General features: G+C 42.3%; 1 protein-coding gene across 1 annotated transcript in view; it reads right to left on the bottom strand.

Moving 5' to 3' along the window:
* LOC306941285 (potassium channel subfamily K member 2-like) overlaps positions 1-14,370 on the bottom strand; it is an 84,091-nt gene extending 69,721 nt beyond the window's left edge. The window contains exon 1 of the mRNA XM_079526662.1: positions 14,266-14,370. The gene's annotated coding sequence lies outside the window, so the exon portion shown is untranslated. The remainder of the gene's footprint in view (positions 1-14,265) is intronic.
* Between the last annotated feature and the right edge of the window lie 1,987 nt (positions 14,371-16,357).

Here is a 16,357-nt window from a genome sequence, read left to right as displayed (position 1 = left end):
ATTCAGTGATTTGGGTGATTTGGAAACCCCCCCGGTCCGCCCCTCTCAATCCTGATTGGATGAAGGCTGGGCCACCTAGCCAAAAACGAAACCTACAGTTTTTTGACCACAGGGGTTAAAGGAGTATTCAGTGATTTGGATGATTTGGAAAACCCCCCGGTCCGCCCCGGTAAAAAGATGTGCACATGCACTCTCTACAGTGGGGGGACAGGCCAACAGCACACACACCAAAGCCCGCCCCCGCTCGATCATGATTGGTGGAAGGCCCCTCTCTATCCTGATTGGATGAAGGCTATAGGCCACCTAGCCAAAAACGAAACCTATGGTTTTTTTTACCCCCAGGGGTTAACCGGGGACAGGGAGGAACTCCTTATATGGTCAGCACACTCTATAGTATGGAGGATTATCACAACAAAACAAAAAAAGAAGTGATATTTGAATTAAGTGAAATCACTCCTGCAAGGCATGTCCTTAGTCATTTTTTTGTCTTCAACAATAACCACAAGTGATGCACTGTGACTGTGCTGCTTTCCTGGAAGCTAAAAGGGGCAAGTGATTCTTGTAAAAGGGGTTCAACCATGCCTCAAGCCAATTTCAGGCTGATCCAGTGCATCTCTGGAGCACTGGTAAGCTAGGAAGGGCACTGGAGCATCTAGGGCAGTTAAAGATGTTTTAATAGCAGAGTGCAAGTAATAAAAAAATCACACCCGTGTGAACTGAGTGGTGCAAGGTCTTATATAGCCTGATCAGCTGTGGTCTGACGTAATGTCAGTGACCATAGCAACCATGCTCACCCGTACAGGCACAAACACACACGGGTACTAACAAAGCCAGTTGTTGGAGTGGTTTGCACCACTCAAAAAGGTGTGTGACAGTGTTTCAAATCAATGTCAATAGACCACATCTTTGTCAGGTTCATGACCTTAATGAAGATGTATTGACATTGAAACGTTACGTCACATTCTACTAGAGTGACAATGTTTCAATAGCACCCTGCTATTATAAAGGCTGTCTGAGATGCAGCGCTTTCCTTCTGAATGATTCTTATCTTATAATCTTATCACTGTGATCCTGTACAAAAAATGTCTGAGCCTCTTTCAATGGAAACAGTGTGAGGATATAACCAGCACTAAGCCAAGCTTACGAACCACTATTGCTTTCTGCAATTTTTGTTTCTGAGTCCACTGTTTGAAATGTGTTTGCTTACTCTCAAACTAAATAAATGTATGAGGCCCAAAGTGCATTTCTGTTTCTTAGCTACCATATTTGACGAGTTGGGAGTTAGAATATATTGCATAAGTATACTCCGCTATCTGTTTATCTGTTTATCTTTGGAGCACAATGCTTGACTATTTGACTCATTGCAGCCCCAGCTCTCAGACATCTCTCCAGTCAACGGCGTCAACTTTGGGAGTGCCTGAGGGCTTGGGCACCCACTGAAAAAAGAATAAGGCAAATAGCACCCACTGAGATCAAGGCTGAAGATCCCCTCCCCCTGGTCATTTTGTCACGTAGGCACACACCTTTACGGTGTTCACAGAACAGGTATTCAAATGCTAATACGGTGGCTTTGTTCCAGTGACCGCACGGTTCATTCACACTCCGTCTCCTGCAGCAACACAACACTAACACAGTCAGCGGAGAGGCTGCTGTCTGTGTACCGTCGGCCCGTCTGTAAAGAGCCATGAGTCGGGAGGGGAGGGGAGGGCAGCAACACCGCCGGCCAATCTCCACACTGACTTGAGACTTGACAAACAGAGCCATCTCAGCAAAAATATCCCAAAACAATGTCCGGGGAACAGAACTGTTCCCTTTCCTCAGACTACTTTTACTTTAATTAAAAGGTAAGATGCAGTGGCTGTAATTTGGTCAAGGATCTTGCTTTCGTGAGCAATGGTGTACGAGATTGGTAATACATTGGTCAAATCATGAGATTGTTAGACCATCTGGGGGAAATAAATAAATAAATCTGCCTCGTCCCACCTAGCTAAAGGTAAAATCCACCCGCCGCTTATGGCTGAAACAATTTAATTATTTACTGTTGATCATGCTGAAATGTTGAAACAAGATGCTGAAACAATTTAATGTGTTCGTTAATTGTTGTGAACTGAAAGCGCGCACCACTGTATTTATTAGCAAACTGTAAATAAAGTACCAAAAAAAAGGTTTTTTCCCCGCTGCGGCCGGGGGGGGGGGGGGGGGGGGGGGGGGTGGCAGGGAGGCGGGGTGGCTGGGGGGCGGGGCGGGGGGCACCCACTGCCGTTATAGGAACCTGCCGCCCCTGTCTCCAGTCAAGACTGGAAGAACTCTCAGTAGACTCTGCACAGCATGCCTTAGGGCCTCACTACACGAGGACGATATAAAACTTTACTGCGTCTACATTGCGGTTATGTTAATTATGTACGATGTCTACACAAGACCGGTAAACTGCTCCATTTTCAAGATACAGCTGTAGTACATATTGCCGGCCTGTAGATGGCCACCCAAAAAAAAGAAAAAGCTTATTCTAAGGCTATATGAAAGCATTTTATAAATTATACTATTGGTATTTCACACAGGTGTTGCCAAATAACTAATTATCTCAGATGCGCATATGACATAGGCTATCTAGGTCATATCAATTTAATCAGCAGAGGTTGCAGAGCAGTGATGCTTCTCACTCTGCACACACTGATTTACCAGCTAAAGTTGATGCCTACTTTAAATCATAATATGACAAACCTTGGATTAATTCTTCTGAAAACAAGCAGCACGCACAAAGTAAGTGATTCACACATTCAGAGAGAGAGAGAGAGAGAGAGAGCGCGCACCCCTTCTCTCGCTCAGATGATCTGATCGAGAGAAGGGGTGCGCTCTCTCTCTCTCTCTCTCTCTCAGATCATCATACAGCTCACAACGAGGAGCGGCATGGTACATTGTGAATTTATGAGTTTGACTTTGGAGATTGAATATATATTCGCTGGTGCGCAACACCTCTGAATGTCAGATAATTGCTCTAGATTGATTCCACCTGCTGGCAGCAGCGCTAATCATTGCACATAGGCTATAGCCTACAAAAGTATAAAAAAAAGAGCAATTGGAAACAGTGAAAACAGGCCGTTTATAGAGGAATATGGACAGTAAACAATGTGTTTATCCTACCTGTGGTCTCTCAATGCAAAGCCGTTTTGAAGTTACACAAAGAATGTTTAATTTCCACCCAAGAAGAGAAGCACTTTGATGAGGTCCATGCATGCTTTGCACTGTGCACTGCGCAGTCAGACCTGCCTGAGAGGAACGTGCGGTGGCTGTGCTGCCTATCTTGTATAGCCTATATACTAATCTATTCTACACTACACCATTTAATAGTAACAATAATGTAGAAGATCCGTTTTTTTTCTTGTCTTTCCGGATTGGTAATTACCATAATTTATATCTGTTCTCCAAAAATAGCTCCTCTACAAGCTCGTGCATGCGGGCTGCAGATCGGCTATTTTTGGATAAGAGATTTATAGACAGTATGTGCAAATATAAAATAGCTGTGATACTTATATGTAAGTGGTTATGGTGAAATAAACCATTAACACTAGTTAGTTTGGAGGGGGCGAGGGGACTATGACATCACCGTTTCAGCAAATTAGGCGGCATTCGCTGTACACATGGAGACGTGAAAGTCGCGTCTCCAAACTTTCCCACTCTGGAAGGTAGTTTCAAAATTAGCCGTTGAAGTCCCCCAAAACGCCGTCTCCGTGTGACAAAAAGGGCAGATAGGCTAATTACTTGCCCGAGAAACACCGAAATCGTCCTCATCTGGATGGCCCCTTATACTTAGTTGTGTGCGGTGTTGGGCTCCAGAAATAGCAGATCTACAAGCTCACTTATTATAGTTAAGTAAAACAAAATAACTTAAAATAGAATTGTTTTCCCTGCATCAGCTATCTTACAAAATGTATGTAATGTGATGTGTTATGTAATACTAGTGCTATATAATAAGAATAGCGACAGTAGGTCGCAGATTACTATGAAAACCTGCAAAGATTACTATGAAAATCTGCAAAACCTGTCAGTCGTTTCGTCAGTGACTCCATCATACATCCCCGACATACATACGTACATAGCCAGCCGATCGCAATACGTGCACGTTCTGCTTGCACAAGTAATGAATTTAAACAAATTAAGACAAACACGTATACAAGGAAACAAATGTGGTTAAAAGAGTCCATAACAACTATAATGCCTTGATGGAAAATTACACTGATTGTCTCCACCAGGACGAAGGCAGGGGGAGAGAGTATGTTTTGCACTCGTATGTGTGTGTGAGTGAGTCCATGTGTGAGTCCGTGTGTCCGTCCGTCTGTGTACAGCTAATCTCCAGCACTGTTAACCCGGTCAATGCCAAATTTTGCACACACACTCCCTGGATTTTCCAGAACGGCCTGTTATAGCACCACCAGGAGGCTGACTTTTGAAAAACACATTTTTGGATATTACTCCTCCAGATTCAGATTCCAAAAATCCCACAAATCGTTACACACTATCTCTATAGTCTATAGTTCAAGACGGATCTGTCCGATATTTAATATTCCATCCTAATTGGCTAACATTGGCATTTAAAGTTTGCAGGATTGGCCCGGTTTGAACCAAAAGCCTCAAATCATGAACGCAGCGTGCAATTAACGTGAAATCTTTCACAGACTTTCCTACTAGGCTGAGGAATATATCCCACCCTTTTCACATTGGCCTGTTATAGCGCCACCAACAGGTGTTTTTTTTGCAAAACACATTTTTGGAACAAAATGCCTCAAATCATCCAATTGCCATCCAAGGCGTAAGAAGAAATGTCACCCTTTTCACATTGGCCTATTATAGCGCCACCAGGAGGCCACAACCTGACCTGCCCTGGTGGAGACCTGTGCCCCAAGGGGCACTTTTTCTAGTTTTACTATATGAAGGACTCCAATATATATATGTATACATACATACGTGCTATACACGGTGACAATCCAAAGAGTTGTACAATACGCTGCATAATATAAAGCAACTGCTGTACACTGTTGACTTGTGGAGAATAATTCTGATATGGTGGTGTCTCTCTTCTAATTTGCAAATGAGTTGTTTGTAATTTCTCATTTGGATTGCAGCTCGGATCAACCACTTTATGACCGCTCACTTCAAACACTCATTCTGTTTCACACATCTGTTAGACGAATGGCGTAGGGGTGTTAGATTTCACTGCTGCCTGCCATTTAGGCCAAAAAAGATGAAACGCACGCACACGTGTGCATACACGTTGTCATGAGAGTGCATGGAAACAAACACGGAGATGCACGCACGCACACGCACACACGCGCACACACACACACACACACACACACACACACACACACACACACACACACACACACACACACACACACACACACACACACACACACACACACACACACACACACACACACACACACACACACACACACACACACACACACAGAGGGATGTGTTTATAGCTCATGGTGTTCTGAATACATAGTGTAGCATTTAACTGGTACAATCCAGATTTTATCTGGGTGGACGTTTTGGTAATGCTGATACAATAGGAGCTACTGCCCTGGCACTAATCAAGGCCGTTTTATTACCTGCATTGACCAGTTCATCAAATCAACTAACAAATGATATTTGTGCCACTAGCCGTTACCATGGTGACATGGTTTGGTTCTTGACTCTTACGTGTCCTGTGCTTGATTCTCACTCTTGTTGCTGCTATTGTATGACATCCTGCCATTTCCTCCAGGGGTCAATGAATACTTTATCTTTATGTTAGGTTGCCATTGTTTACCCTCATTGTTTACCTTTCCAGGAACTGTTTTTAATCCCTGCCATTATCACAGCATTGGGCTACGTGAAAGTCAACAACACACTCAATTTATAATGAGCAACTGCCCTGCCCCCGACCTGGCCCCCGCCCACTGAGTTCAATGGACAGGTGGCACCATCCTGGGATAATAGGAAAGTGCGTGAGGTCACATTCTGCAGTTTTTCCAAAATGTAGTTTTTTCCCCACTTTATTTTTCTTCCTTTAGTTTTCCCTGTATTCAAATGTCCTTTTTTATTGTGTTTTTTGCTTTGTGTGCTGAATAGGTGTTTCTTTAATTTTAACTTCCTTTTTGCTGAATTCAAATATCCTTCTATGTGTTTCCTTTGCATAATGTTTGTGTAAAGCACATTGAATGGACTTGTTGAAATGTGCTTGCCTTACCTTTGATATTCAGGATCCCTCAGAACTGAACATCGAAAGAACATAAGGTACACATGAAACACAAAAGTGCAAACGCTAGCATGACTGAGAGGTCATTTTGACTTATTTTTGAGATTTTGAAGTTGATTATCTTTGCCCAAGAAGCTTTCAGATGGTTCCCCCCCTTCCATGACCATCATCATCCATCATCATTCCATCATCTCAGAAATACGAATTTAAGCACATCTTACTTCTGTCACATTTTACTTCAGTCATGCTAGTGTTAATAGCAGTCAGGAAGTCGAAGTGCCCATTAATGCCCACCAACAATTGGTTGTGGTTGTAGAGTGAGTCATCAGCATTGATGGAATTATGGTAAAAGAAGAAATAAAAACGTAGTGCTCACGAACTGTATAAGCACTGTTGGAAGAAGTACTCTTTTTTTACTGGAGTAAAAGTAGCAATATCAAATATGTATTTAGAATTTTACTTGAGTAAAAGTACAAAAGTACTGTCATCAAAGTTATATTACCAAAGTGAAAGTAATCATTATTTCACCATTTTTAAACACTTTTTAAATGTTTGTCAAACCTTTTCAAAAATAGCAGATCTATGAGCTCACGTGTCACATCACAACACATTGTGAGCTTGTAGAACATCTATTTTCAAAGTATACAACAGGGCTTAGGCAGTGGTAACCAACCTTTTCAAGCCCAAGAGCCCATTTTATTCCCAATTGTAAGCCATGATCTATCACTAGAATTTGTTAAGAAAAACACTTGTTTTTGCGATGTGTGCACGAGACTATAGTTTAAGAATAAATAACTGATAGTTATATAATTAATGCCTAAATATTAAGACAAATGTATTAGAAATATACATATTATTATTGTCTTATTTGTTGAGGTTTTTTTTAATAAAACAAAACGCAAAGGACATGAAATTAATTGCTTATATAGCACAATATTTAGTTTCTCAGTTCGATGAATATTCACATTTACAGATGTTCAAATGACAAATGCATACATGACCATATATTTGAACAGTTATGGTGATACAATACTCTCAGTGTCAGCCCACCTTTAATGAGACTGCTGTGACTGCACATTATCTGCAAGCGTTTTGAAATCTGGTTCATAGTTAGTGATTGCCAGTCTGAGGCTGTCATTAAGATGTGAGTCAGTCATACGAGTTCTAAACTTGGATTTGATCATTTTCATTTGTAAAAAGGCCATTTCACATAAGTAAGTGGAGCCAAAGTAGGCATTTGAGACGAGTGCACAAGACACAATCAGGGGATACTTCTCTCTGCTCACGCTCAAGTGAACAAAAAAGTCCTGCTTTCTAGCTCTGTCCTCCAGTGGATAGTCAGTTACTAGTTCAGAAATCTCCATTTCATCCAAGGTTAATTAATGCAAACACAAATCCTGATTGAACGCCAAGCATCGCTGGGGCCCCGTCTGTTGTCATTGATAGGATTTTATGAAGAGAAATCTTGTCCTCATGCACGCAATCCTTGAATGCATTGTACACATCCTCACCCTGGGTCCTTTTTTTCAACTGAATAAGGGCGAGAAAGTCCTCTTTGGTGGTAAAATCAGGGAAAAACACAATTAGCTGGGCGGTGTCCGTGACATATCAGTGGACTCGTCAAACTGAAGTGAGAAGTATTCACATTTGACAAGTCTTTGAATACGTTTGTATCAATGCTTTAAATTCCTCCTTGTTTTTATGGTTAGAAAACAAGCAGTCCACCGTGACATTCAGCAATTCTTTAACCATATCCCTGTCCGTAAATGGTTCCTTGCGCTGAGCCAAAACATGGCTAAGTCGGAAGGATGCATGCTCCCAATTCCTGGTGGAAATGATTATTGACGATTATGATTTATTTCCGCCAGATCTTCCATAGTCAGAGTAGAGTAGTCACTGCATGCTTGCCTGTGTACAAGGTATAGTAGTGCGTGAGAGGCTGTTTAGCTCTGTGGGTTTTTATACTGTTCTGTTCTGATATGCATGACTATTATGCGCAAGTTGTGCATAATAGTCAAACAAACGAACTCCGCAATTGATGGCCCAACACATGTCTGGGGCCATCACTGCGAGCTATTCTAAATGCACGTTCTGTATATTGGTAGTGATGGACTGGCTGGCTATCAGTCGGACACCCGCTCACTCCGGGATCTACTTGAATGGCTCGTGCGAGCAACCCCTGGTTGGTTACCCCTGGCTTAGGGGGTTAATGTCTGTTTTGTTATAATGATCTAAATCCACAAATTAAATCTGTCAAATGGTTGCAGTGCACTAACAAAGTACAATATTTGCCTCAGACATGTAGTGGAGTATAAAGATTGTAGTAAAAGTACTTGAAATTGTACTTAGTACTTACTTTCCACCATGTGCATGAGGGTGTTCATACATTTTTAATTAAGATGAATTATGAAAGCTCAACAATACAAACAGTAAAATAAATTATGTGGGCTTGTAGGGGTTGAAATTTGGAAGATGTGAGTGTTTCAAGTGTGCTTAAAGGTATATTCAGTGATTTGACTTAAAGGTAGTATAGACAAGTTTCCAGTGTTTGTACACAGAAGTGCGTGAGTGTATCCAAACAAATGCAAATCTAGCTCCACCCCCCTCCCCCCCTCATTCTATTGGCTGAGCCAGGTCACTTCAGGCTATGGGATTGTTGTTGCTGCTGGGAGGGACGCTATGGATATTGCGCTCGTATGGCTAAATTACATTAAAAAAATATGAATTTCTATCGATATCTTAGTTACAACAATGACATTGAGTTGACATGTTTTTTTAAGGGTAACTGTTAGCATAATCGCAATATCACACGACTGACACGACGAGTCCCTCAAATGAGGAAGTAGCGGAGGATCGAGGAGACTCACTGGCTCTCAACTTTTATTTGTAATCGTGCATATAAAACATATTGCCCCTCAAATGCCCCAGCCACTACAGCATCGTTCATGTGAACTACTCTGTCCACGGTTATTCATTGCAATGAAGAAAAATCGCTATGATGATCCGCGACGGCTAGCCTGTCACCGCTGGCGAACACGTACGGGTTGAATGCACGCTTCAAGCCGGCCGGCAGGCAGGCAGTCGCCGCGGTGGTGGCTGGTGAAATGATACTATTACTCACTTCCACTTCCACCATTTCAACAAATAAGCACATACAACCCACTCCACATGAACGATATTGATGTAGGCCTAACCAGGAGATTTTATTGGGGTCCGAGTCGTTCTGTAACTATAAGGATCCTCCGAGTTCTGAGGGGTGCTTGCTGCTGGTGTTGTTGTTCACTAGTTTCACACCACCCAACCATGCACTATACATAGCGATTCTCATAATTTCAATAGGCTTACATATTAAATCATAAACATACTATTTCACATGAACAATGTTAGTGAAACTAAGATATGGGGATAATATTATACATTGCAATTGAAATCGCATCGCGTTTTCATTATAATACTGCTGGGTTGAACACACCGTCACAGCCTCGCGCTGCAATTGGCTACAAGTTTAAATCCCCCCCCGACGTCCCGTATAGTAAACTGTAGTGGATATAAACAGTGCATTCAGCCACAGGGAGGCAAAGGGGGAGTGTGCTGTTGCAGGAGGACACCTCAGCATCATAATATAGGGAAAGATAGAGGGGGAAAAGGCCAACAAAATACATTTATATATATTTCAAATTTTGGCTGAAAACTTGCCTATATCACCTTTAATTCAAATATCACTTATTTTTTCTTTTTTTCTGCATAATCCTCCCTACTATAGAGTGTGCTGACCTTTGGAAATCCTCCCTGTCCCCAGTGAGCCCCTGGGGTCAAAAAACCCTAGTTTCAGTTTTGGTGGCGGGTGGCAAAACCTTCATCCAATCAGGATGAGAGGGGCCTTCCTCCAATCATGATCGAGTGGGGGCGGGCCTTGCTGCACATGCTGTTGGCCTGTTGCACTTCCCCCCACTGTAGAGCGTGCATGTGCACATTTTGTTACCGGGGCGGACTGGGTGGTTTTCCAAATCACCCAAATCACTGAATGCTCCTTTAAGTAATAATTTTGTTAATATACCAAACTATTGAAAATGTACAAGCGGCCCCAGTGTGGCAGTAATAGGATGCAGTAAGGATGCAGTAAGGATGCAGTAAGGATGCAGTAAGGATGCAGTAAGGATGCAGTAAGGATGCAGTAAGGATGCAAGCTGCCGTTAACCCATTTAGACCTGAGAACGGATTCTACAAAGTCTTCTAAATCCTGACAGCTTTCTGAAAAACCTATGTTTCTAATATATCAGTGGTTGTCAAACTATTTCATGTCAAGGATCCCAAAAATGATATGTAATTGGCCACAGACCCCCATCTGAAGCAAAGATTTGAGTTAAAAACGTCCGCTTTGGAAGAATATACCGGTATATTCAAAGATTTGCGCCACATTTTTATGATTTTTGAAAAATAGCAGATCTACAAGCTCGTAGCGTGGCACTCGGTGCTATATGCGTCCTGAATAGGTTAAATTCCAACAAGAAGACGACAAAGAAGCAGCGTACATCCGTGCACGCTCATTGCTGTTATTTTCTGAGACCTTCCATTTCCTCTGAGACAGGCATGTGGAGTCCACCAGAGTTTGTTTGACTGTGGCAGACACAGAAGAGTTTCCTGCAGCAACGCCGTCTACATTACACTTTTCAATGCCTGTTTATTGTACAGTACTACTATATTTCGGTTGTAAACAAACCATTCACAAAATAAAGTACCATAGTACACAGTGAGTGGACAAGTGAGCTCTGTCCATGGTTCGGAAACACATGAACTGTGGAGCTGTCCAAGGTGCTGAGTAGTACAATGGAAAGGTGACAATGTTGTAGTATGTATGTAAAATACAGGGTAGACGGTTTACACTGTAACATGGACAGTTGTGACCAATTATCAAGTCCACATTTATTGGGAATAGATGCAATAGAGATGGCAGATGTGCCTGCAGTTAATCATGCCTGTGTTATAAGTTACAACTTACAAGAATGATGCATGCTGAGAAATGTGTATACTGTAATGGTCACTAATGTATAATCATAAGAGCTTTCCACATATTACCAGCAAGACATACATTCACATCTAGCAATGGTGTGGCCTCCCTGTCCACTCTTGAACTATTGATTGCCGTTGGTGAATGAAGCCTCACAAATCACACTGTAGTGTTCAGTGATGAGGCCGAGCTATGCAGGCTGCATGGCTTCTTGTGTGAATGCATTATAGTGTGGTGACGGTCTGCGGTCGACTCATTTGAAGAAATTGAAATGGTGAGTACAAAAGTGCTTCACATGAACAATGTTCCATGAGACTCCGTGTACATGTACAGATTTTCAATTACAATCCAACTTTAACAGTCCGTGTAGCAGAATCTACTTTTGAAGAGACAGATTTACACAGATACAGGTACTACCGGGTACCGGTAAACCCTGTTCTAGACAGTATGGCCAAAGACTGCTATACTGTAGCTACCTATAGGTAAGTATAATTCCATGTAGTTATAAGGAAATCAGTAAAAGGAACTAGAGGAAATTAGCAGGTAGACTTCTCTCATCCCAGCCCCTTCCATCATTAGTGAGATTTACAGTATGCTAAAACAATAACATGAACCAACAGCAGCTGGCTAGTTGAATGAAGAATGAAGGAACTACTTCTCCCATAAGCCACTGCTCATACTTTTCTAATGCGTCCAGCCAAAACGATCGTTTAGCTTCAATATTTCAATCACGATGTGTTCTCCTCATTGTGATTGAGTGGAGTGCATATTATAAAAAGTGGTCAGATGAAGTCACAGTGGCCTGGTTCTGGTTGCAGAATGACAAGTATAGTGCAGGTGCAGGTCCACAAGTAGAATTCTTTGAGACACACATACGGGTATTTCGAGGCGTGGTCCTGTGTGGCCAAATCATGGCCAATTATTGCTTAGGGACTCTGCACCATTGGAATTGCATTATGGAACCTACATTTTATGTTTTTGAGCAGGGCCTCCGCTCCATTACGGAGCTATGTGTGTCTGTCTCTGTGTCTGTCTATCTGTATGTCCGAGCACGGAAAGCTGCAACACCTAAAGTGGCCAGTACAGTACAGCACAGAGTAAAGTGGCACAGAGTACACTACAGTACGAGCCCTGGGCAGTTCCTGGGGCTCTGGATGTTCCGGGGACCCCCGGGGACCCCCACACGGACCCCCTGGGGACCCCCACATGGTAACTGTCATTTCTCGACCGTTTCGGACGCGGGACGGCTTGCCGGAACCGGATCGGCCCCCTGCGTGCGTTCCTGGGGGTCAGGACCCCCGGGGACCCTCACACGGTAACTGTCATTTCTTGACCGTTTCGGACCCTGGGCGCGTTCCCAGGGGTCTGGAAGTTCCGGGGACCCCCGCACAGTACACTATAATACAGTACAAAGCACAGTAGAGTACAGTAACAATAAATGTGTAGTTGCATCGCTCAGTTCACAAAGGTGTTATTTTTCTTTGTCCTACAGCAACACTATGGTCAAGTATTGTAGTGGCGGGAACTGCAAAAACAGCAACATAAGAGATCAAATCGAGATGCTCAAATGGACTTTTTGTTCCACAGCCACGAAAAGGAACCGGAGAGAAGAGCAACACTCACATACGGGTATTTCAGGGCACCAACTTTTGTTTATACCGAGCTAACGCACGTGCCGCGAGCCGTTCAAAGTAGTCAGCTGACATTTAAGAATTGAAAAGTCGATAAAACAACAGTTTAAGGAAACTAACGACAAAAACTAGGAATTATCACCAAAAACCCTGACTTTGGACGACATCTGCAACGTTTCCCCACTGGTTTCAACTGACTGTTTAGCCCTATTTCAAGATGGCGCAGACCAAGAGATTTATTAAGCAGAAAGGCAAGCTTACAACAAATGGAGTAGTACAGTAGTTGCAATGCAAAAATCAGGAAGTCCAAAACCTTTCAGAAGCACTATGCACACCATAAGCCATATGCTGAACCACTTCAGAAATACAACACAACAAACCAGATACTTCAAGGCAGATCACAGTAACAAACACAAATGTAGTGACAGTGTGTGTGCGTGTGCGTGCGTGCGTGCGTGCGTGCGTGCGTGCGTGCGTGCGTGCGTGCGTGAGTCCAGTCATAAGCCCAAACCGTTTTAAACCAGTACCAATAGAGGGTATGCACATGCATAAAGTGAATGGCAAATCGAGTGGCAAAATGAGTGACAAAGTGAGTTTAATGTCGTTTAATGCAATCAAATACAAGTTTTCTGTTCGGATGTATGGGCTGTCAAGGCCACTCAGTAGGCGTTCCTGCAGCATAACTTCTGGGTTTGATGATGATGTCACGCGCATACCCTCTATATGACGCATGGGAGTGGCCGAAGTGGAAAGACAGATGGGAAGAGGGAGAGATACAGAAAGAGAGAAATAGACAGGTAGAGAGCCAGACCATGACAGGTTCATTGAAATCGGAACCTGAATTCTGATTTCGACTGGGTGCTGCTATTACGTACTGTAGCCTATGGATGCACCCACAAAACCATGATTCCTCTTATCTGCCATCTATCTATTCAGACATCAAGTAGCAAAAATACAAACATGGCCATTCAATATACTGTATAACAATCAGAACCACCTACGTCAGTAATTCTTTATACTGTAACCAAACTACTTAGGACCTAAAGGAAAACACAAAACTGTTGCTTTTGAAACCAAATTGCAATATATTTAACTGATTTAAACTTGATCAAACAAAAATAATAATTCACTTCAATTGAACAATCAATAGATATCAAATGAAAATCTTCAAACTCTGATTAGTTTTTTCACAGCGCAGTTCCTTTCAATGTCTCCAATGAGTCAAGCATCAAAAAAGTAATCCCAAAAGTATTCCAAAAATGTCGATCAGATTAAACTAAAATCCCCTGACCTTATATTTTCAGAAAATCAAGTAGTCCATAAAGTCAGAAAATAAAAAGGCAACGCATTGCTCAAAAAGAGAAAAAATATATATTCCTCACCCAACCTTCAAGTCAGGAGGAGAGCAGGTTCCTTTGTCTAAAAGCTCTGAAGGGATTCAGAGATAAACCCTCAGAAATGTTCCTTGACCAAACTTTTCTTCTTCCAGATCTCAAGGTTTTCCTGCCCCTTATGAATTTCTGATTATGGTCTAGTATAGACCTTAAAAGAGTCTCTTTGACAAACCACCACCAAACACACCGACCTCCTCACTTCCTGTACTTTTATAGTTGTTCCTGGTACCTCACTTCCTGGAACTATTCCTAACATGCTTTCCCCACAGCTCCCCCCTATGAGCAAACCTAGACACGCAACAAAGTTCGTTGGGATCGGGACTCTGTCAGGCTATTACCAGCCTAGATGCCCGGACCGCTAGGCCGGCCCGGGCCATAAAAACATTTCTTTTACATGTTGCGGTTAAATATTCAACCATATTTTAACCAATATTATTCCCTTGTTATCACTCAGTGTTATGTTTCATTATCTTTCAATACTCGATATAGGACAGGAAATACATTTCTTCACACATTTATGTGGCAGTGTCACAAAAGTATTCACATACTTCCTTTCAATGAAGCTCACTGGTATAGGTACACTTTAGACTATCTACCTGTAAAATTGTCCAAAAGACAGCCATGTTATTTTATCCACTTACCTCCTTCCTTGCTGACTCAGTGCTGAGAGAAAGAAATGAAGAGAGAGAGAAAGACAGAGAGTGGGAGGGAGGAGGGAGGGATGAAAGTAGACAGTGTCTAAGAGCAGTGATGTACTGTTCAGGATTTTTGTCACAAGCTGAAATGAATTATATAGTGCAGATTTGAGGGTAGAGCGCCCAAAGGTATTTCGCTGAGCCTTTGTCTTCTCATGCAACAGAATTCTAACATTAAACCCACGCAAATGATCTCCTGTCCTGCTGAACTCTGCCTTGATGAGGACGTTTAAGGTGAGCCAACTGGCCTGGAGGGAACAGATACATCGTCATCACGTCTAGAGGACGGATTCCCAACAGTCGATGGAAGCTATAGGTTTAGTCTTTGTTTTCAGAATGCGCTATTCCCATACAGTCCGTTACTTCACCTCACTATGAGTGACAGGCTGTCACTCATAACCTCAGACACACCCCCAATTTATAGTTTGTGTTGTGGATTAGCAGCGGTGCTTCTGGTGTGAATTGGGCGTTACAATGTATAACAAACATACTGTATCAAACAGAAGAAATAAGATAGCCTTACTGTACAGAAAACTATAACTTAAACTTTGTTTAATGACTTTGCCTTCCAGTCCACTGCTTCTTTCCTTTTATTCTGAACATTCAGGTCTATATTCAATCTAGCTTCTCTCACAAGAAAACATGAAAGCGCTCTAGGGAAAGTCAGCTAAATCAACACAGTTTCTCTGAGACACGCACAAAAACCCACTTCTCTCAGCAGAGCACTGTATCTTCTCATTTGTTTGGTTGCCCCAAACTCTTCACAAAACATACTGTAAGTACATTTGAGCTAGCCTCAGGGTTGTTCAAATATTTGATATGGAGTGATAGCTACTATGATTCAAGAAAGTATACATGGAGAAGTGTTCCTTTCTGTAACCTTGAGCATTCATTGTGGAGATGTCAAAAGAGACATTTATATACACATGTCTGTATACGCTGTCTCATCTCATCAACTGTCTGAGTCAATATTGCTTGGACAAGGAGGCCTTCCCCACTTAATTGCGAATCTATCCCCCTAGACACTATAGGCAACTGACTCCATTAGCTGGGCCAGGATGTGATCAGAGATGGAGGAGTTTTAATTGCCAACACAATTGTACACACATGCACAATACACACACACACACACACACACACACACACACACACACACACACACACATTGACTGGACTGGCGTATACTGACTCTGTCTGTAAAAAGGGGTTGGGCAGACTGCTCTTCCTCCGAAAGATTACATTTCTTAATATCTGTTCAAAACTGTTACTTTTCAAGAAATTGGAAAAAAGGTGTCCAGTGTAGTTACAGTAGTAGTCGCAAGCTCTTGTTAATACTTTTCATTGGTAAAATATGAATAAAACAAAAGGGCATGAGTTCAAGTCCA

Source organism: Electrona antarctica (assembly GCF_951216825.1).
Source record: "Electrona antarctica genome assembly, chromosome: 17".
NCBI lineage: Eukaryota > Metazoa > Chordata > Actinopteri > Myctophiformes > Myctophidae > Electrona > Electrona antarctica.
The sequence above is the reverse complement of the archived record's forward strand: the minus strand, read 5'-3'. Positions and strand labels throughout refer to the sequence as shown.